Raw genomic sequence first — 22,025 nt, forward strand, 5'->3', positions numbered from 1 at the left:
CTTTAGACCTTTCTTCCTAAGCAAAGAAATCCATAGGTTGATTGAACCTGATTGGAATGGTGAGAAAACATGAAAAGACAATATAGAGGATAACCTTACCCAAAAAATCAAGGAAAAAAGAAAGAGTGAAAGATGTCTAGGGTTTTCTTACATTTGGATTGAAGGGTTGCCTACTGTATGAGTTGCTTTTACATATACATTGCAGAGCATAATTGGAAATGTAGCGCTTGCAACTTTTGAAATATTTGGTGCTGTCTAGTGGATATTTTTGGCAGAAATAAGAAGATATCCAAAATAATATGTTTTGCCTTCTCTCTGGAAGGTTGATATTTTAAAGATCGTGTTTCAAAAGCTCATGTCTGAGCTATTTGTCTATGCATGTATGAAGTAAAAAAAAATAAAGAAACTATTTGCCATTCTTGGGGTAAATATCCTGTGCAGAATTAATTTCTCCATTTGAGAGTTTGGCTACTAGTTTATTTTACTAATGTTATACAGTTGTTTTGATGAAACATATATGGCTTTTAAACCTCTGTGAATATTGAGGAATGCAGTTTTACATTTCATCTGAAAGATTATAGCTCCAGCGGTACATTGTATGTTAGCACCATGCTGAGACGTCAGCTTACCACTCATTTGAAAAAAAGAATACCCCCTTCTCAGGAGCTGACACTGACTCTTTCAGATGGGTTTTCCATGGAGTATTTTCTGCCAAATACTGCTCAGGTGCTTGCTAGGTGTTACCTAAAAATCACATTTGTGAGACTTAGCAAGGTTAGAACCCTAGATATTCTGGCTACTGACCAATTTCAGGCTGTGTGTTTCTTGGGATCAGAGCTGCTAAAGTAGTATCTTGTAACAAGGGAAAAAAAAATTCAATATCAAACTACATTTCTTATTTAAACCTACATATAATTCTGTATGTAATTGTAAGTAGCAATGTATTTATGTAAACTATTATTTATTATTTGTATGACTGTAGTGGCTGCAGATTGCATGTGGTGTTTTAGAAGTACTTTTTGAACACTGTGGGTATGAGGTTTACTGTGCGTGCTAAAGAAGGCACGAATACAGGCTAGTTAGTGATCAGTGACACTGGGATGCCCCTTTTAAAAGCAAGGCAAGATTCAAAATAGGGAAGTCAGCAGCAGTGATGCTTTTGCAGTGCTTTACAGAAAAACCCAACTGCTGGCACCGTGCCTGCAGTAGGAATAATATATTTCTTACTGCTTCACCTAAGCATGAAAAATAATTATGCCAGCCTTAAAAATCAAACAGAATGCTGGAAGTAGTTGAGAAGAAAGGAGCAAGAGGAGATAATTGCAAATATGATCAGACCTGTTCTGCATTTTGCTTTTCTGCCTTTTTTCTTTTTTTTTTTTTGTACCTCTCTTGTCTCATCTCCAGCTGTGAGCAGAAAAATTCCATAGTGTAAAGTACAAATGTCCATCTTCTACTTAAGCATTAATTTGGAGAGATGCTAGGAACTGCCCAGCTTCTCAATGTTATTTAAAAAGCATTGCAGGTTTCTAGGGAAACCTAGATTTCTTCTGTAACTGTGGGCTCTAATAGCCTCCAACCCTCACCAAGTTTTTTTCTTCTGTGCTCTTTATATGCCTACATTCTTTTGAATTTTAAGATTTTAGCTAGTCTCAACTAGACTCTTGATTCAGTGGCACATTCTGATCAAGCTATGTAGCACAATTTGAGCGCAGCGCACTGCGCTGTGTGCCATCTCTAATTGGTTGGGCTGTCAGTACAGGTTTTTAGCCTGCTGAGAACTTTCAATTTTCTGTGCTTTATGTGCATTAAATCTCTCACCATCTACAAAATGCCTTCTCTTCCCCCTTACTTTGTGCTGTAGGAGAGCTATAGTCCATAACCTTTGTTTTCAGTTTTATCATAAATTGAAATACACGCACACTTAAATTTTCCTAATAAATAAAGTGCTATGTTGTTCTAAAGCTGCCTTTTCACCTCATTACAGCTCAGCAGAGTGGAGAGTGATGTCATGGTTGACCCAGCACCAGCATGCCCATAAATGATACAGTATGTTCCCCCCTTTACTTCCTGGCTAAAGCACAGGGAAGGAGCTTAATATGAAATTCATGCCGTGATGACAGATTTAAAAGTTGCTACAGACTGTAACAGACAGCAACTGCATTTTGCAGACATACATGACACATACCACTCTCTTGTATTCTTAAGTGATGACATTTTCAGTTTAAAGAGTTATGCTTCTATTGCGTATTATGGCTGTCTGTCTACAAAATTAGGCGGGAGGAGGGAAGGAAAAGACAGGACAGAGAAAACACTGAACTTGATATAGAGCTCTGCTTGGAGAATATGCCAAATATGAATCAGTGGTTGGAGGGGCGGCACACACCGGTTTTCATGAAGACTGCACTTCTGCTCTGTGCCTTTTGGGGGATTTTGACTGTTTGGAGGCAGACAAAGCAGTTGTACTTCATCTGGTGAAATGAGCCCCTCTCACTTTTAACAAGGAGACTCTGAAAACCCAAACGGTGCTAAATTGTAAATCTGCAAGCAGGAAACTAACATGCCAAACTTGAGACACCCTTCTTTGGCTGGGCTTTCCAGGCAATTAAATAAATAGCCATCATGTCGTGTCTCCAGAGCAATAAAACATGCCACAGAGAAGAATTTACAGGGATGGGCCAGGGAGGGTGTTGGCTGATAGGGAGCTCTGATGTTCTCTATTTGCACCCATGTCTTTGCTGGAGAAGCTTCTCATGAAAATAAAGCTCAATTGTAAATATGAGTACTGGTTTATAACCTTGGCATCTTCCTTCACCCTCCGCTGTCTGTTCCTTTCCGCATCTACTCGGTATCACACCATACGTGACAGATAAATAGTCACTCAAATTGATATAAAGCAAAGTTATGCAAATATGTAAGAACGGATTACTAGCGTTGCACTACATTAGAAAACAATGATACTGGCCTCTTAATAGAAGGCATTTCATACTGTTATGGCAGTTTATGCCAAATGGGCAACTTCCTCACTGGAACGCATATCCATTAATTTTCTTCAGGATTCTTAGATGCCTGACCAGGATGTCAGAAAAACTGAAGAGAAAGAATATCCTTGAGAGTTCCTTCACGTTTTGTTCTGAGACACATATATGCAGAAACAGGATTTTATAATTTTTTTAGATGCTGAGCACCCTTAAGAGTTGAAGGAAAACAGCCCCATGCAGAATTATGTCTCTAGCATGGTAGGAGTGCCCAATCTCAAGAGACATGATCAATAAAGCTCATATTTTATGTACCTCAATATTGAGTTTCCATATTTTGATTTAAGGAGCTCCCAGTAACAGAACCCTACAAATTTTCCTGCTCTGCATGAATGAAATGTTGTCATTTGTTCAATTCTCAAGTAATCTATCATGTGAAGTCCTTCCCATATTACTAAACCCAAATCCCCTCACAAAACAAAGGCAAAAGGAGTATAAAGCTTTGCTCCAATAAGATATTAGCTAGTGAAGATCAAAGTCCTTTGCATTAAATCAAAGCAGAATCAAAATTTGAACATTGTTAAATCATCAAGGTTTTGTCTTTCAGGCAAACTTTTTGAGTTTCAAAGGAGTTGGGAATTTTTGACCTTATTAAAATCATGAAGCACTGTGAATTTCATCAAAAGATTGATTCTATGAGATTTCCAGCTTTGGGCCTCAGTTGGGTTTGCTTGCAGAGAGACTGCTAAATCATGTCTGTGTATAAAGATTCAGATCTTCAACACATTACCTGTTGGAAGAGTGATATTTCAAGTATACGACCTCCCTTTCAATATGCCTTACAAACTGGAATTTACATGTCTGAGTAAAAGCTGTGTAAACACCTAAATGTTTGTGAATTTTGAAGAGATGTCACACTATTTTTCTCAGCCAGTCTTAGCTGAAATGTTGTGTTAACAGTTTTGACATAGATGGTAGGGTGTGTGGTTTTCTGTCTTCTGATACAGGTGCCAGATCAGTGGGAACATCATTTTAATTCTTCATTCATTCCAGTTTCCAACATCCATTTCAATTTATCTTTGTCTCTTGCAGAGCCTCACTTAGCTGAGTTGCTCTCATTTGTCCCCTGACCTTTGACTGCTACTGGCTGTGTTGCATACAGGATAAAGAGGGGAAACTGCCATGAGAAAGGTGTCTTCTTTTTTCCATCAATCCCTTAAGGAATTGAGCCTAGTCACTGCAGAAAATGTGAGGATATGTTGTAAGTTTCTAGATTTATTTGCATTCCAAATGGTGTTTGTAGCAATTGCAGTCACTGCAAAGGGTATGAAAAAGTATTATTTAGGAAAGAGTTATTGTATTTTCTGGAGCATCAGATAAGGATGTGTTAGTGCAGATTTCTTCACAGCAGAAAAGTGCATTTTCAGTGAATGTCAGATTTTTGTAAATTACTCTTTTAAACCAGAAAATATTCAATTGCCATAAATTCGCTAGTTTTGTTATTTTGCAACATATGGAGGACGGTTCTAATTATTCAATATTAAGATATTTTAAAATGAAGCATAGCTAACACTGTAAAATGGAAAGAATTAGAAACTATTTAAAACTAGTGGCCTGTTCTCCAAACCTGGAGCATGGATTAGCAGCATGTGGAAAGGGAAATCACCAGGGATGAAGTATTGACCAAGCTAGCAGGTCCTCATCAAATGAAAATGTAACAAACCAGAATGTTATTAATCACCACTTATGTGTGCTTTGAATTGTTTTTTTTCCTAAGCAATATTATTAATTGTGAAATGTAATAGTGTCACTATAGTTCTGAAAAGATGACTGTGATTTTTCTGCCAATTCAGTTGGCATAGTACCAGGCATAGTGCCGTCCTTATCAGCTTAGAGGTAAGAGGCTACGGCTTATGATGAAGCAACATGCAGATCACAGCACAGGGGCTTGCCGACGGGTCCTTTGTCAGTAGAGAGAAGAGAGAAGGAACCAAAACAGTCTGCTACTGTGTCCCAGACCAGCAACACAGTCTTAGAAACCCAAGTTCTAATCTTAGAGTCAGTGGTTACTCATTTGAGCAAGACTTAAGCTTCCTAACCTTATATGTGATTCAACAATTAAGGAAAAAGGACTTTCCTCTCATTTGCCTGTATTTATGAAGCGATACTTGTTTCATAAAGATGCGTGTTTAGCTGCATCAGTGCAACATCTCTAAATAATTGAAGCCTGTTACCCTTCAAAGTGCATTATTTCTCTTTTTTTTTTTTTCCTTCCATGATTCTCACACAACACTTGAATGTTGTCTCTGATCTTTAGCAAGTTGATACAGATCTGTAAGTACAGCAAATTGACAGGAAAAATGCTGAAATCAGGCATGCTCATGTATTTCACTTTAGTACATGAGAGGTACGCCTGATTTGTATGTGGGGATAGAGGGACATGAACTGCCTTGAGATATGTGACTGATGCAGAAGAGTCTAGCATTATCAGTTTGTTTCCAGTCTGTTTTACAGGCAAAGCTGTGGGGGAAAAGTTAATGATCACAAGGTGTGCTTTCCTCTGGAACTCTTCCGCTAATACAGTGCCAATGGTAGGTGCAGTACCAGTCGCAGTGAAACACGGCAGCCTATGTCTGGCTTCAGGAATTCAGGGACCAGGTGGCAACCCAAAATTAACTATGTGCTGTGCTATGCTGTGCATCCTTTCACACCTTCATGTGTTGTTAGCACTGTTTTTGAAAACTAGGAGATGACATGAGTCTCACATTGGCTGCGTGGGAAAAATACAGATTTGGGAAATGAAGAAATAAACAACATGGAAGGGAGAAATACATCACCAAAGAAATATCACTAGTAGAGGCCTCTCTTGCTGTATTAATGTATGTGTAACAGAAAATGACAGACATGATTCTCATTCTGCTTGAAAGGAATGCTTGTACATTATTCTCAAAACTTTCAGTTTTGGTTTTGGCTTTGTGATGGCTATGAAAACTTTGTAACAACATGCTGACAAATTCAGTCTCATTACTTACTTGTATTCCTCTATTGGTCTGTCATTGCCAGTCATTGTGGCTTGGAAAGTGAACTCTTTCAGTAAAGACCCCCTGTGTTTTGCCACACCTGGCACAATTTTCACATTAATGCAATATATAATAAATAACATTGAAGTCTATTAATAGGCAGTATTCAAGTGGATACTCAAACCAGTGAACAGTATTCATGCCAAAAACATCACAAGACAAAAAGTGCACAAGAGATTAGGCTGAAGGCCTCGTTGTCCTTAAGGCAAATGCACATATGATAGATGTTGGAATTATTTTCATGCCAAAGGTGAGCACATTATATATCTAGTATGAGTTTGTAACGTGATATTGCAGAAAAAAAAAGTAGCAAAAAACTGGCTGGTAGGTGCAGAGGCTTTCAGTCAGCTGTAGTGCTGGAATTACCAACAGAAGATTAAAGGCCATGTTCTACTGATGTCTGGCAGTAACTTACTTCACCAACCATGCAATTGGAATGAAGAGGCAAAGTAAATCAGGATAAAGGATAGCAGAAGATGACCATCAATGACAATGCAAAATGTTTGGTTCGGTTTTATGATAAATGGTGTTTACCCAGGAGGAATGGGATAATTTCTTTTTTTAGGGGGAAAAAAAAAAAAAAAAAAAAAGGCTGAGCAACTAAAGACTGGAATTGTATTTGTTAAAATGGCAAAGACGTCTTTAATACGTTTCATACAGGGTCACTGACCTTTGATAACTAAATCTCAATTTAAATTTGCCTGAAGTTATCTGGAAATGGGATGTGGCTTATTTCTGTTATTTAGAGCCGATTGTCCTAACCATCAAAGTATTACAGGGGCTTTGCAAGCCAGGTTGTTATTCCCTCTTTTGACAAGAAGCAGCATCACCTCTTGTAGCTAGCTGCTGTCCGGCAGGCTGGAAGAATTAACATCCTGACAGTGCTCTGACAGAGTTTTCTCAGATTTCAGATGACAACAGAAGTGTTTCTGTACTTACGTAAAATTCTTTCTGCAAGCAGATTTTCTGTTATTTTCCCTTCCCTTCATACAGTATATTTTTTCTCCTTGTGCTGTGTTAAGTTTTGAGTAGAAATTAGCATTAGCCAAAATGTAGAGATTCCAAATAAATCTCTTAGATCCAAAATAGTTTATACAAGGCCCTGAAGTTTTGTGTCTGATCACTATAATAATTAGTCAAACATCATGTTCAACATTCCCGTAAATGAGTGAGCCTAGATTTGGACTGGGTATTAACTCTGTGATTTGAGATGATGCTAATGCTGTTGTACTCTTGTACTCTTTAACATCTGCTGTACTTCAGCTGACTAGTAGATAAAGTGCTATATACACATATGTAGGAGCAAGAGTCATCTGTGAACTAGTCAAAATAAACTGGACAAAAGGTCTTGGTTGTTTTAGGGGAAATGGAGCATATTAATCCCTGTCTTCCCTGGCCTAAAGCTTAATCCCAGAATAACCTTTCAAGCTACTTTCAAGATAAATTATTTTTTGTCATTCTCAAGACTGGAGTCGATGAAGATAATCTTCTACTACAGTTCATGCTGTGCTGACTGTGATTCTGATACAGCATTTGTATATGTACATAGTAAATATATTTGCACTAAATTTCAAATGTATCAAAAATCCATACAATTCATTTTCATCCTGTTACTGTTAGATTTGGGCAGTTTTGAAGTCTTAAATCTGTGATTAATCTTTCAGAATTTGTGGTTTTGAATACTGGTCTAATTCAGAGAATGCTAGACATAATTTTACACCAATGTTTTACTCCCATTTCATTGTGTTGCTTTTTATGTCTTCCCCTTTTAGGACTTCATTTGCTCTCTCTTCACAGATGTTAGAAATGAACAAGACTGTAAGTATATTCAGACTTCTCTCACCCATTTCTTGGGCTTTTGACAATGTGTTTGAGTATATTCTTGACGCTGTGGGGAGACAGCTGTGATTTGCCAAAAATCTTGATACCTTTGTTATCCCTTTTGTCATGGGGGAAAAAGAAAAAGGTTTTGGATTTAGCCAGAACTCTTGTAAGGAGATACTTTCAATGCTTTCAGTTAAGACATGTTTTAAAAATGTTTAAATGGATGACTTCATGCTTCATTTTATGGCATTCCTGGAATACTGTTGCAAATACAATAAACGTTCATTTAATCATGAATACTATGCTAGTTGTCATTTGTGAGACACTGCAATAAAGTCCTCACAAGTTCTAAATGGCCTATTTTATATAGAATACAATATCCTTGAGATATAGTAGTGATGTTCACGTTAAACTCAAAGATTTAAGTTTTAAATTGAAGGGTCTTTCTCTTATTTCACCAGGCACATGACTTCCCATAGAAGTTAATCTCTAAATACACTGAGTCCTCCCATTTTATAACATATTTTATAGGGGAAGATAATTGCTCTTGTGCTGCACTTTGGTCTGATTCTGTTAAGTTTATTCTAGAAACCTGTCATCTATAAAAGCTAACAAGAACATCCACATCTAAATAGTTTTGCTATGGTGGTACTGCCTTTACATAACAAGGGTAGGAGATACAATGCGAGTTTATGCATAGTCTTTGCGACATTTTCCATTTGACATTAGATATTTACATCAGTTCATCAAAATATCTCTTATCAGTCTCCTTATAGTCTCCTTATCAGTCTTCTAAAGATGAGCCAGTAAATAGACATGATTATGGTAATTTAAAAACGAAACATAGTGTAGAGAAAGAAATGATAAATGCATATCGTCTTAATCTTTATGGCTCTAGTAAATGTCATACCTTAGGCTAGACCAAATGCATTTTGAGTTTCCCATGCAAAAATCATTTTCAAAACAAGTCAGTCAACAGGCTTTTCCTTACTCATTACTACTTAGCCTAAAGATCTTAGGAATCTGTTTCTGTTTCATTATCAATTTATTTCTGAGAAATATAATTTTCTTTACCTAGTACTAAAATAATAATTTCCTTCAGTTTGTAACTGGGATGAAAGTAAATTATCTGCTATTTCTGTGAAACTAGTTCCATGCCTAGGTCTTTCATTCTCTGTGATGCTTTTATCTGGAAATTAATACAACAGATAGATACTCCTCAAAGAGTCTCAAAAAGGAGGAGAAAATGGTGTTTTATACTGGAATCAAGCAATCAGCTAGATACTTTAGTTGTCTTTATTTGGAGAGCAGTAAATCTTTTGAGCAAGTGGAATAAACCAGTGAGAATAACTAGGAAGGCATTTAGTGAATTACACAAAGGGTGTGTGGCTTAGACCTTTTCTGGAACGCAGGCTGCAGTTTAGCTGTCGAGGCACTATCATTCTCCTCAAAGGTGAAATGATTTAGAGGCCTAGAGAAACTTAATTTTTCTTGATCACCATGTGCAACCTGGAATTTTAATGGCAGGCATAATTAATTCTTCTGATGTTAATCATCAGGGCTGGGCTCCACAATTATCAGCCTAGTGCAGCTGGGGCATGGTGCAGACATGAAAAATTAGGAAAATGAATCAGTAATAGGGTGGCAGATTTAATCTGCATCATGAAAACAAAGTTAAAAAGAGGGAGATCGAGAGAATTTCAGCTGAAGCTTTTGTGCCAATGAGCACTGACAGAACTGAAAAATGTTGCCGATGTCCAAAGTGATTGGTAATTACCAAGCCATTGAATTTTTTATTGTCAATTTATCATTGCGCCAGAGGTTAAATTTAACATCTTCTTCTAAAGCCATCACTCTAGGAGGAAGGCAAGCTTTGCATCACGTGGCCCAGGAGTCAGTGAAAGGTTAATCAGGTATTCCTTCAGTTTGTGTGTGCTTCCAAATCAGTCTTTCTTTTTTGTGTCCTTTATGCTGCGTACATACCGTGGGGTATTTTCTAATTTATATTACTTGTACATTTCAGAAAAATATTAGATTGCATTCCTCAGCACAGCCTCATCTGCCTTGCTGTGTATTCATAATGCTGTATTTTCATACTTCCCCAGGCATATTTTACACACATTTCAATATGTATATGGAAATTTTATATATACAAGGTAGACATTTCCCACATAAGGAAAACAGATAATCTTAGTGACTGAAAGTAGTGCAGGAATGAAACAAAAATTGTGATATAATTTATTTTGTTGTTGGGTTGTTTTTTTTAATTTTATTTCTAAACTGTGTTATTTGGTTTGCACTTTATTTTTGCTTTGTTCTGAAGCTATGTTGTTTGTGAATGGTCCAGTTTAAGATGAGGGTAATGTTTGGAATGCTAGAAACTGCTTTTGGGCTGAAGGACTGACAGGGAAAGGCTGTTTGCATTTCACACCTTGTACAATGCTGAGTACAGTTTTGGCACTTAGCAAATAAGAAATATTCATTATTCAGAAAGGAAACACACTTTGTTGGTTTTTTTTGATCTTCCCCCCTCAAGAATGTATAATAAATGGTAGAGTCTTTTTTAATGCAAAAGCTATAAAAGGCTGAAAGACAGCATCGAAACATCCTTGTAATAGAAATATATGACAGAAATATACATTCATACGTTAAGGACCAAACTGAGCCCTCACTGAAGTAAGTGAAAATCTGTTCAATGAAAATGTAGAATTTGTGCTTCTCTGATTATGGGGTTGTACCTGCCCTGAAAATTCCAAATGCATATTCTCACATTTATTGATATGTAGCTGTCTTTTGATACAATGCTAAATACAATTTCCATGTACCTAAATTCCTACCTTTATTCTGCTCAGTAATCTCGCTTCCACTTACTATATTTTTTGTGTGAGTGCTTGTTTTAGATTGCAGGCTATGCTCTGATTAAAGGAATCGTATGCATTTTCTATAAATTAAAAATGGAAATGGCCTTTAGGGGAGAGTCAGTAGAGGAATCAATGTGTGCATTAATTACTGCAATTCATTACCCAAATAAACACAAGACTCAGCCTTTTGCTGGATACAAATTTAGGGATATACGATGTTTACAAGAGACAAAGGCTTGTGATCCTGCTCATGTTAATCTACAGATCAAAGTATGTGAGCCTACTCCTAGTGGAGGCTCCTTTGGGGATACCATAGCTGGGATCAATCCCCCCATGCAGGCAGTGAATTATTACTGCTGAATACAAAAGCTGCTCACGTGACATCACTGTCCCCTAACAACAGGGACACTTGCTCCAGATAGTGCTTTAGAAGAGCGTGTTTTCTTGATACCTCACTTTCCTATAATTAAACTCAAATCATAAAGCAATAGCTGCACAATGACACCGATTCCCTTTGTAAACAAAAATATGCTTCAGTTAATAACAAATACTCATTCATTTGAAAAAAAAACCCATGAAAATATAATCTTTAGCTTCCCAGAGGCTTTCTAGAATATAAACAGAAGGTTAGAAAATATACAGCAAATAAAATTATACAGAAAAAAAAACAGTGATTTATTGAAAAGGCTTCATACGCTTCTGAATTACTATCCTTTTTCCTTAAGAATAGACTCGAAGAGTACTGGAAGAATGCAATTTTTCTAACAGCATCTGGATGCCTTTCTTCTTCATATTTTATAGATGTAGGATAAATTACCATACGAAGGTTTGTGTTCAAACCAGGACACAGAGCGTGATTTGAATCTCACTGCATTTTGCAAAGCTGCCATTGTGGGTGCAAGCTCACCCCCAGTCTCAGCAGCTCACAGCAGAACACCAGACTTCTCCTTCTTTCCTGTTGGAGAACTCAGCTATTGTAATGGGATTCTGACCAAAACTGCAACTAATTAAGAATCAATCCAAGACCATTAGTAAGTGGGAGTAAACTAGCCAGTGTTGCATATTTCAGAAGAGTTCACTTTAATGAGATGAGTTCTTGGACAGGGGAACAAAAAACCCACAAGCAGATTAAAGATAGTATAGAGACCTTCTCCAGTTAAACTAAACGACTAATGCTACACAGAAAGATGCTGAACTTGTAGTCCTCTCTAATTGATCTACTTAATGATCTTAAGGAAACTCAAAACAATACTGAATGCAGGTATTAACTGTGTGTTTGCATTCAGTAGCTATTTATAAACATTAGCAATTGTTACATTTCACAGTCTCTTCATCAGAGAAATATATGTTATCTTTTTTTAGACATATTAACCTTAAAACTGTCAAGCCATTTTCTCTGGGCTTTGTACTTCCGCGGCATCTGTTTATCTGCACTGCATTGCCTGCAGATGGTATCTTTAAATTTGTTAAGGGGTTTAGATGCCATATTTTTGACAGCTGTGGTTTTGTCTCAGCACAGAACAAAACTTTGCTAAAAATGCAGTGCTTTGAGGGAATGATTTCATTGTCATTTCATTAGTTGTATCAATTTATCCTCCTGAGCTCTTCCTATTGTGAGTGCTGTTAATGAACTGGTAGCATGTAAATGTAACCGTTTTATGAGAATTAGGAAAAGGCAATATATGGCTGATGGAATTATTAGAGTGGGAATGCTTGCAACTGTATTGAGATAGTCTGATATTAAAGTAGTAAAATCACTATACAGTAAATTGAAAGCACAAACCCAAACAATTTTGTGGTAAGTCCTAAACCTCACAATGACCTCAGCTCATGAGAAACTGCATGGACAAGGTTCTCAGTTTGAGACGAACTGAGCAGAGTGACAAATCTACTGTGAGCCCATTCAAGAAAAAAGTTTATATTCCTGGCATGTGAACATGAATTGGAGACCTCAGTGCAACACCTTTATAGTTGATCCATGTTTCAGATGTTTTGTAGAAGAAGTTAAGAATTTACACAGGAATTACCAGGAACCTTCATTATTTCAAAACACCAGTTAATTTGGCTGCAGGGGACAGAACGTGCTAGAACATCATTCCAGTATGCTTGTTTGAAACATGCGCATCTTGGCTATTTAATTCTTAGTTTTCTACTTTATAGTCTAAATTGTAGTGCTAAACAAAGTGTGCACTCAGTGCAATAGTCTCTTGCAATAAATATCAATCAGAACAATCATAAAGAGGCCAATAAATTTTGGATTATTTATCTTTGTAGGAAAAGTGGGCCCTAACCAGGAGCAGAAGGGTCTCCCTGTGATTGCCATTTACCTTAGTCCTTGCTTTGAATACATGCACTCTTAATACATAGACTGTGTACATCTTGGAAGTGCTGGTTTTAGAAGCTGTATCTTTTCAACCAAGCTTCTTTAGCTTCTGTGGAAAAGGAAATGTGATTTATGTTTGTAATGCCAGCTGACAGTGAGAACAGCAATGAAGGAAAATAGTCTGAGGAGAGAGGAAAAAAGCTTCTTTGAGGTGTCTGAGAATACATCAGGACTGTCTGTTAAACATTTTTTATTTTTTATTTTGAATCTCACTCAGATACTGCATTTTTAGTAACCTCAGATGTAAGTTGACATTTAAAGGGGAAAATGACTGACAGTCAACAGCTGTGAACTTCTTTATTATTAATAAAAGAAGCAAACAAGTAATTTCAGCTCTTTCTTTCCTGTGGGCTGTGTGCTAAGATCTGAGAAGGATAAAAATAGAGAATCCTCCTACTTCCTGGTCAGAGCTTTTGGCTCTTACAGAATAAATGGAATGGAACGAAGTGTCACTTGAATGGAGAAAAGGATGTTTAGAATCAGGACAGGCCAGGAGAGACATGACCAGTATTCCCATGCCAGTGGAGATCCACAGACCAAGTGATAACCCTCAGGCAAGTAAGCCTCAGAACAGCTCCCAGATGCTATAAAAACTATTTCAGAGTAGTTGTGCAGCCATTTCACATTTCATGGGAAGAGAATTCTACTGACCTGACCTGTGCCAAATGACACAAGCAATATCCTTTTTGTTTTCTTTTTTGGTCTTAAGAGGTGATCTGATTTTTTTTTTCCGTTTCTATTCTACCATCACTTAGAAAAGTAAAGCCTCTGCTTGAGCTGGAAGAGCTGGAGCTCTCTTACCACTTCCATCTTCTGGGCTTTATTTTCACTCATTTATAATAAGCTATGAGGCTCTCCTTATGCTCACTTAGGGTCAGCCTGTTCAACATAACAATACTGTTGCAGAACTGTGAGTACTGTCAAGTTCAAGACTCCTTCCCAGATTGTATATGGTGTCCTTTATATTTTAGTTAAGCATAAGTTCTTTATGAGGATTCAGTTTTTGACATCTTCCTGACTATTCACATCCTTCTATGAGAGCAATGGACCTCAAATCAGGGGTGTGTGTATAGTTGGGGGGTTAGGGTTTTTATTTTAAGTTTTGTTTAGGTGTAGGTAATTACAGAATGACAGGGGCTGGGTAAAAAAGCTGATAAGCAACTGGAGATCCTACATCAGGTACGTAATGATGTCTTGTTGGCTAAAATTTCTGATACTATGGAAACTGAGTAAGTCTAAAACATCATTATTTTTATTTTTACTTCTTGGCATGTATTTACTGCTTGCTTTCCCATGCAGTTTGCCAGCAACTTTTTTGCATGACTGCCAGCAATATGGAGACTGCAAGAGTCTACAATTGCCTTTGCCTTCCTTTCAGAAATTCATGAAATGCATTTCACATCCTTCCAAAGAAGATCTTTCTGTCTCTAAATAGGTATTGGAAGAGGTGAAATAGAGTGGGAAGCACAGTTCTTTTCCTTCCTTTTCTTGGATACGTAGCACTTCTTTATTGGTTCTCCTCCAGGATGCATTCCCCAAAGAGAACTCCCCCTTCTGTATTGCAGTGAGAGCCAGTTACTCCCTCAGAGAGGAAGAAGCCAAGGATGGTCAGAACAAAAACCAGACAATGACTTTACTGACAGGGCAAATTCATACAGCACCTGAACCAGGAAAGCGCAGCAGGGTGGTGACAGTAACAGGTCCTATTGATAGACTAGTGATGACCAAGGCAAAAGCAAAATAACAAGTCAAGTTGAAAGTCAGCCTGGGAAAGTCAAGCAACAATTCAGGTGTAGGTCTGGGACAAAGTACACCTGTGATGTACCTCACCCACAAAGAGTGTGTGCCCAGGCCTGAAGCTTCTGAGTCTGTGGGCCGTGGTATGTGGAGGCCCCAGGTGGGGGAATTAAGGCCTACTAGTGCACTCAAGGCTGAGGCAGATCTTTACAGTTTGCATTTCAATCTGTGTTTTTCTCACTTTGTCCAGCCATTGAATTGAATTTTTTTTTCTCTGCCACCAAAAATAAACTTACACAGCATCTCTGCAGTTTCCTATTTGTCCCCTTCTCCTCAGCTCTGCCTTTCTTCACTGGTCTAAGTATTTTATTCACTGGAGGTTTGGATAGAAAACAACATTTATTCTAACAAATCCATGACTCTGTAGCAATTTTGCACTGTGCTGCAGACCATAGGTGCTTGGACCCTCACAGTCCCAGCAAAGGCATTTTTACTTCCCAACTATGACTGCTCATTTTATTAGAGGTGTTTATATAAAAGACTGCAAAGCTTTGTTTTGAAAACCCAGGGTCAGCACTAGCAAAACCTGGGCTCATATACAGTCCTTGACATTCTATTCACTCTTTGCCTATGATGTCCATGATTCTCATATCACTGCTTTTTTCCCCAGTGCTCTGTGACCTTGTTTTACTATCCAACAAAGTAGGAGAGCCAGCAGGATGCTTAATCAGTAACAATCATTTCAAATGAATGTTAACATACCTATTTCCTGTCTGTCCTGCCCTCTTCCCCCACTCCCTTTGGCTATGATTTATTAAAATAATTTTGATTGAGTGCACATGGACCCCTGCCTCCTACTGGAGAGTATCAGATGGGTTCAGCTGTGTGTCATAAGCCTCATTCCTTCAGCAAATATGAGAAACACTGCAGTCTTTTATAGAAACACCTCTAATAAAGTGATTTTTACATATGATATTTAACTAAGTAGGCTAAGTAGGCTAGACCTGACTTCACAAGAGGCAGAGGGCTGAGATAAACCATGCCATGTAAAGGTATGTCCAACTGAGCACTACAAATAAAAAGAGCACATGAGATAAACTGGCAGTTCAGTTAGGCAAAGTCATTACAATAAATCACTCATTCTGACCTTAGAAATTGTGAAAATCTGCAAATGTTGTATGTTTTGTTTCCATAATATGTTCCTGGCACCAAAACACACAGAAGTAATTCATTCACCTCAGAAGCTTGTTTAGCCAAATTGCTTTGCTAGATTGGAGTATGCCCAGTATAAAATATTTAAATGGTTGTAATTTTGATACCAACATAAATACCGCCTGGATGAAGGTCCTTGTCCTGTATTTTGATAAAACCGTGTGGTTTCTGTACCTGTTCAAAGGAAACAGAACTCTATGGGATGTGTGCAGATCACAATGCACAATGGGGGGGCTAAAAAATGAATGCAATGGCCACCAAAGCTATGTATGCCTTTTAGTAAGAATGAGGTCAGTTTGTATGATTGATGGCTTATGTTTGTTATCCTCCTTCAGGTAAAACATTTGCTGCAGGCAGGTTTTCTGCAAAAACTTCAGAACTGAGATTTAAAAATTTTTCTTTTTGCATAATTTCTTTCTCTCTTTCTTTGAGCGAACATAAAAGGGCCCACAGAGCAGTAGTGTATAAAGACAAAGCCAGGCTGAGTATTACATCTTACCAGAGATACACAAGTGTTAGTCAAATGGAGAGATGACAGTGAAATAAGGAAACAATTAAACTTCAATAAAAGAAAATAAGGACTAACATTCCAGTCAGATCTAATCACATTATGTATAGCATAACTTTCAAATTGGAAGTCCATAAAACCCAACCACACCTCAGCCAGTTTGTCTGACATCCGTCCTGTATAATGAGCCAGAGGTTCCTCATGGCGCAACTCCAAGGCAGTTTGAAACCATGTCTGCAGTGGGGATGGCACTGAGCCATGTTTCCAAAGAAGCAGAACAATTTTTCTGGTGGGAAAGGTCAGGCAGTACAGAGCCATGAGGGATGAAATTCCCTTTTTTGGCTTTTTCTCCATTCATATTCCTTCAAATATATTTCTTTTAATAGCAAAATTAGTTCACAAACAGAAAACCTGCCATGAAAACAACATTAAAGATCCATTTGAACTGACAGGCAGCAGGAAATCCAGAACCCAGGCAACCTGGCTTGTGTCATTATAAAACTTAGCAAAGAATTTGATAGGTCACTATTTACCTTTGCTCTGTCCTGTAAGTCTGTCCTCCAACAGACTTTTTAAACTCTTACCTAATACAGATAAAAAGACGATAATGCAATGGATTCTCATTCCCATGTTCTATATTTGATGTGTGCAAGGCATGCATGAATGTAGTAGTTAATTTACATTTATCTTCCATTTTAAATAATAATCTTATTCATAATGCATAAATGGGTTCCATATGCTACTAGACAAATCATTCCTAATTTTCATTATGGAAGCACATATGGGAACTGTGCTCACCCAGGGTGAAATCCTGGCTCCACTGAAGTCAATGGCAAATTTCCCACTAATTTTGCAAGGGCCAAGATTTCACCCTTGATGTGCAGCCACCCTAATAATACAAAGAGCCAATGCTGAGAAATAGCATCCTGCCCTCTTGTTCTGTCTTCTCATACATCAGATAAGTTTGAGCAAGAACTGAGTGATCGCTGAATTAATATAATCCATTCTTGTAAGTTTTCTAGTTTGCATCAAGCTCTTTGCTTGGGATGAGGAATACAGGTTTAATTATAGTAGCCACACAGTTGTCTATAAATGTTACCAGTGCCAGCTATTTCAGAGACTTGCATAGAGAAGTGAAGCAGATCACTGGGAAATGACATAAGAACTAGCTTGCACTGGAGAGGAAGGGCAATGTGCAGCTTTCCAGCAGTAAGAAGCATGTCTTAGGGAAACAGGGTCTGTGGCATCTTCTGTCAAAGTCTGTGGGTCATGATTGGACTGGTCTGAGACAATGATGTTTGACCCACGGCTAATTCTATGTGTCCCATTTTGGACTCTTCAGAAGTGTAGAAGGCGGATTGCAGGCAGCTGAATTTCCTTGCAGTCTGATTTCTTTCCCAGGGGCCCTAACACCATTCTCTATAATACAACAGGAAATGCCCTCTTCATGTGGCTAAAATGCAGTTCACTGGAGGATGGATACATGTCCAGTCATTTGTCATCAGTGCAGATGCTTGGGACACATGAGCATTGTGCAAACGCTCTATGTTATTTGATAAAGAATATCTCTTGTGGCCCATGTGGAGCAATATACTTTGGTCACACTCAGTGAGAACTAGAATAAAGCTCAAATTCCTCTTAATTTCTGTGTTGGATTTACAGTATTCCAACATTCCGTCTTGCACATAGAGATGGGATGCACACTGAGAAGAGCTTCAGTGAAACTGGCTGGATCCCTGTGTTTTATCTTTAGTTAGATCGAGCTTAATATCAGCTATTCCAAAAGAGGATGGCTGATTTCCAAGACTGATCTTGATTCAAACTCCACCATCCCTAAAAATCACACAAGTTGAGCTCTGGAAGCCTTCTGCATATTGAGTGTTTTAAATGTGTGAGAGCAAACTCTCCATTTTCTTGCCAGAGCTAGGAAATAACTGATGTTCTGGCTCACAGAACAAATGAAAATATTTAAACTTTAAAAATCGATCACAAATTAAAAGTAAACATCACTTTGAAATAAAAAAAAAAAAAACAAAACAAATCTTCCAGTAAAGACATCTTGAGTTTTCTGAGTTTTTTGCACCCTTTTAAGTATGGTTCAACTAAGATTCCTGAAGCATTCTGGATAAATTGTAGTTTTGACAAATGAATTTATGATTTGAATTTATGAAAACATGTCACTCAGCCTAATTACTTGTTAAGATCCATTGTTTTGGAGTCCTTTCGCTAGAAAAAGCTTCTCATTAAGCTAATCAGCCAAGTTCTTGGCTGGTGCAATCTGAGCATCTCTACTAGTGTTTCTGGCAAGATCTCTAAAGTCATCACCATCACATCACTGTCTGCTGAAGCAGACATTTTCCATGTGTCAGGACTATGAGATTAGGCATCATGTAACATGTGAGAAGCTGGTTAATGAAGAGCTGGAACAATAAATTATATTAATAACTTGAATTTTAGCTAATTTGTCTCTGCAAGGTATTATTCCACTTTATTTTGCCTGCATTTTTATTTTCAGCACTAGGACATGACAAGTTGTGAATTATGATCTATTCATTCATAGCCAGTTTCAACACAACTGGGTGTGAATTAATACTCCATAATTCATATAGTGGAGTGTCTTATTACAATTATAAAATTTTATTAGAAAATGTTTTTTAATATTTATATTGTTAATTAAATTATGATGAGTCTCATAAATTCTGAACAATTAATTAGGTTGCATTAGGCACTATTCAGATTTCATCTGCTAGCCAATCAAGGTACACAGACTTCTCTATTATTTAATATACTATATAATAATGTTGGCCTATGAGATTTTTCTTTAGTATGTGGAATTTCTTATTCAGATGGACTTTATCAGAAAATTTTCATTACTAATTTGTAACCATAAGGGTCAGTCAAAAGGAAATGTTATTTCCTGTTACAGATGATAATTCACTGAATGTAGGAAAGAGCATTTAACTCTTCATGTAAAAGGTAAGAAACCCCATGACACATAAGCCTTGAGCAATTCAGCAGTGTTGTTTCTGAGGGCAACAGCAGTCTCTTCTGTCTGCTAACTTCCCTAAAGCACTTTGATCTTCCTTATTTTGGCTCTAGCTCTGCGTTTCACCTCCTCTATGTTAAAGTCTCATTCCAGATCTGCTTGTGAAAGCACTTAAACATGTGTGTAGTCAAACATATGCTTCAGTGTCCCATAATTAAAGTGAGATCTGCTGTACTCTCAGGTATATAGAAACTGAAGATGGGAGGCATAGTAGGAATTGTAATTCAAGATAGATATGGATTACATGACATTACTAGGATAAAGATATACCAATTCTGATGACTGTTCATAAAATCAAACACATGCGATCTACATAAATTATATGCAAAGATGCAGCAGCCAGAGTTAGATAATATAAACATAATATAAATAATAGGAAATAATTTAGATCCATTCTGTATCTATGTAAACTTTCTCTTTTTTTTTTTAAATCTCATACATTTTTCTCATTGGTTTTTATGAGAATTTTTATTTTAATTTAATTGCATAAGGTCGTGGATTAATTTAATGCCCATAGAATTTAAATTACTGTGAGTCAGGTAGAGTGAAGACCTGCAGCAATGTACCAATAAGTTACTTCCTCCCCAGCCTTTGCTATTCTTTTGATTACAGATAGCATAAAAGCCCTGTCCCAGGTAGAGATTCTCTGTGCAAGGAATGGAGGGCTGAGTCCTTCAAAGCAAGGATTATGTATGGCAGCATTCTTCCCCATCAGATAGTGCTGTTGTGAGACTGCAGCCAGGGTTGCCTACTGCTGCTTTATTAATAATGGAATGCTCACAGAAATTCCCTGCAAAATTGATTTTTGAACAGTATATAAGAATCTAATGTGAAGTCTTAAAATGTCATTGAAAAATCTGTTTGTAATTTACTTTACCTGTAAGAGCTTACTGCCCCACTATAAACAATTTTATTGTATTTCTCCCCATTAAACAACCATTTTTTTGCATATTTGTTCAGCCTTCTTGCTGTGACATGCCACTGTGAGCTGATAGATAAGTATTTAAAACCATACATGGTCTCTGTTTCTTTTGTTGCCTTTTTCAAATGGCAAGTGGGGATATCATTTTCAGCAGAGTGCAGGTGAGCGGTGTTAATGGTTCATTAACACAGAATGTTGTTAACTGATGAATTGCAAGTGTACTGTTTGGAGAAGAGTGAACATGCTTCTGTGGCTGCAAAAATTGTTCCTTTTTTTAAGCTCTGAAAAAAGACTGCCAAGTACAGAGCAAAGATTCCTAGGGCTGAGGCCCAGAACAGGGGAATAGTTGACCTTCATTTTCACTGTTTCTTTGTAACTTGAATTATTTTACTAAGCATTTGATTTAACCTCCCATTCACTGACCCAAGACTTTATCAATATAATTGCAAGTGTAACTTTACATGCAGCCCTTAATGATGCCATTGATTAATAATATGCATATACAAATAGGCTCCAGGAACTTTTAGCAGTTTTAATAGGCTGAAGATATTTTTTTCTGCCCCATTTCTTTATATCCAAAATGGACCTGAAAATATTGTTGGGGAAGAAATGTATGCTCACCAGCGTATGCTCAGATTTCACAAGTATTCTGCAAATACGTGACGTTTAATTTTCATGTTATTTTTCACTATATCCGGTAATATCACAGTATTTTCAGTGATAGATGACAGAACCCCAAGGGTATGGCCTCCTTGCTTAATAGAGGGCTTCTAGTACTAAAGCATTGCTTGAGCTAGATTGTATAGTTCACTTTTCTGCAGCTGGGCTGTGGCTTTTGACTTCATTGTACCTAACAAACGTGTCAGGATTATGAAATTCCAGAGCTACTCCATATTAAAAGATCAAAGACACGGTTCTGCCAATTAAACCTAAGGGTTTTGTAGGAGTATGAAAGAAATTTTGACAACCCTGTCCAACATGTGCTAGTAGTTGTATGGCTTGGGAGACAGAGATTCCATGAAGCTAAGTTATTTTCTAAAGTGTTTCCAACAGAAGGGTTGAAATTTAATAACTTGTGAAAACATAGGAAAGGCAGGAAAAGGTAGCTGGCTTTATATGCTACTTAACCATAGGCTCTTGATCAGCTGGAGGAAGTTGTTTGTACTGGAGGAAATTGTTTATACTTTTGGATTAATAGCAGAACTTGAACTATGCATGGATTTCCAATTGTCCTTCAGTCAGGGGTAGGCTTTAACACTTGACTACGCCACTACCCATTATACTAGAGAAGTTGTGGCAGTCTGATGAAGTTCCCACTGACTGGAAAAGGGGAGACATATCCCCTGTTTTTAAAAAAGGAAAAAAGGAAGTCCCAGGGAGCTACAAACTCAGCTCTACCCAGCAACACCATGGAGCAGATCCTCCTGGAAACTATGCTAAGGCACATGGAAAATAAGGAGGTGACTGGTGACAG

At 37.5% G+C, this 22,025-nt stretch overlaps 1 long non-coding RNA gene across 2 annotated transcripts in view; it reads left to right on the top strand.

The window, feature by feature from the left end:
• LOC136011098 (uncharacterized) overlaps positions 1-22,025 on the top strand; it is a 191,925-nt gene that overhangs the window by 89,286 nt on the left and 80,614 nt on the right. For both annotated transcript variants that reach the window (XR_010611203.1, XR_010611202.1), the window contains exon 2: positions 7,831-7,876. This is a non-coding gene — a long non-coding RNA (uncharacterized LOC136011098). The remainder of the gene's footprint in view (positions 1-7,830; positions 7,877-22,025) is intronic.

This window comes from Lathamus discolor, chromosome 3 (assembly GCF_037157495.1).
Source record: "Lathamus discolor isolate bLatDis1 chromosome 3, bLatDis1.hap1, whole genome shotgun sequence".
Classification (NCBI taxonomy): Eukaryota; Metazoa; Chordata; class Aves; order Psittaciformes; family Psittacidae; genus Lathamus; species Lathamus discolor.